The sequence below is a fragment of the Pteropus alecto genome, unplaced genomic scaffold, assembly GCF_000325575.1.
Source record: "Pteropus alecto unplaced genomic scaffold, ASM32557v1 scaffold33, whole genome shotgun sequence".
NCBI lineage: Eukaryota > Metazoa > Chordata > Mammalia > Chiroptera > Pteropodidae > Pteropus > Pteropus alecto.
In genome coordinates this window covers 8,107,510-8,109,251 of record NW_006435762.1, presented here as the reverse complement: position 1 = coordinate 8,109,251, position 1,742 = coordinate 8,107,510, and the positions used below count along the sequence as shown (strand labels likewise).

Here is a 1,742-nt window from a genome sequence, read left to right as displayed (position 1 = left end):
TTCCCAATTGTTTAATCAAGAGTCACATGCATGGTGCTAGCACAGTTGTAGGAATTAGAAGATACTAAGGCGAGTAAACTTCATCTCAGCTCTCAGTGCATAGTCTAGTAGAAGAGAGAGAAAGAAATTCAGATGAGTAAAATATATAACAGAATGAGGGGAGCCTTTCTGTGTTCAAAATAATTGAAGTCAACATGCAAACAATTTAAGCTTATGCTCAGAGGAACTGTGTTCTGTGTATTAGGTAGGCAGGAATGTATTCTCTCCCTCCTCATTTGAACAACTTTATTAATTTTTGGTACTCTTAGAGCCCTGTCAACTATTGAATTGTGATAGCAGCCCTCTTAAATCCCAAGTGTTGACAAATAGTAACTAAACCTGAAGAAACACCGTTTCATCTTTCATCGTGCCTAATTCAGTACTTCTGTATAGTTAAATTGAGGATGCATAATGAACAAATTCATGAATACTGATCTATTAAACTTTCTTGGAAAGAATCATTATTTTTCTCTTTCACATAAAATTTCTAGTTTATTAATCCTCTCGTGAAAAATCTGCCTGATCACCACAGATAAAGTCACTGATGAATTTTTACTCCTTCTGCACCTCACTTTTTGCCAGCATTGACATTGGCCTTTGCAGTCCCCCTAACTTTCTTCATTTTGTTCTTGTGTTCCTGTCACTGTTTTCTTGAGGTCTTTTTCTTCTCATACAGGCCATGACATGAAAGTTTATATTTGGGTTCATTTTTCTTTGCATAATTCAAGGAATTGTAAATCATGCCAAAGCCAGTTGTCTTGCCACCACCAGAATGGGTTCTGAATCCAAATACAAAGATGACACCTGTTGTGGTCTTGTACATTTTGGCTAGTTTTTTCCTGAATTTCTGTCTTATGTACTGTTGCCTTCCTAGGTTGAAGGAACTTTATAACCATTTGTTTTCATTGAAGTAGTCTATTGGTCATGAACTTCCTTTGTCATTCATGATGGCAGCCAACCCTCAAGCAGCCGGGGACAAAAAAGACAAGAATCATTATTTTCAATAAGACTACATTAGGATTAGTACCATGAACCAAGGAGCCAGATGAAACATTCTTAGATCTCACAGGTATCATGGACATGTTAAATTAAAACATAGGGCTCTAGACTTAGTCATTTTTTCTCTGTGTAGAGTTGAAAAACAAGGCATATGATTTTGATTTACCCTTGATCAGAGGAGTTATATAGGACATTAATATTTCTAAATTTAATTTCACTTAGTGACTGTTAAGATGTCATGATTCAGAGGCCATGTGAGTGAGTTTCCACGCCTTTTTTCAGGACGCCTGGACATCCAGACCCTCAAATCGTAAAGAGCGAGCATACAGTTTATCACTATTAGTCAGTGTCAATGAAAACAAGTAGGTCTCACCTAATATGAATCATCTGCAGTTTCAGAGGCAGATTTAGTCACACCTGTGACTTCATATAGATTTTAAAACTGAGCAGTGTATATGTATTGCCTGAATCCATTTGAGTGTTGAAGGGTGAGTGTGTATGTGTGTGGGTATCCCCTTTAGCTAACTTGGCTATGTTCATTTTACAACAGCAACAACGCTTCTGTATATGAGGACTTGAGAGTGGTGGGTGTGATGGCAACTGGGAGACTTGCCCTGAAACGGTCACTTGCACAGCCAGCACAGTGCTCTTACTTATATTGTGTTTTTTATGGAGACTGTTATGGGGAATGTGTGATAAAGCAC

General features: G+C 37.7%; 1 pseudogene; it reads right to left on the bottom strand.

Moving 5' to 3' along the window:
- Nucleotides 1-607: 607 nt before the first annotated feature.
- On the bottom strand, nucleotides 608-1,333 carry LOC107195596 (annotated as a pseudogene).
- Nucleotides 1,334-1,742: the final 409 nt, after the last annotated feature.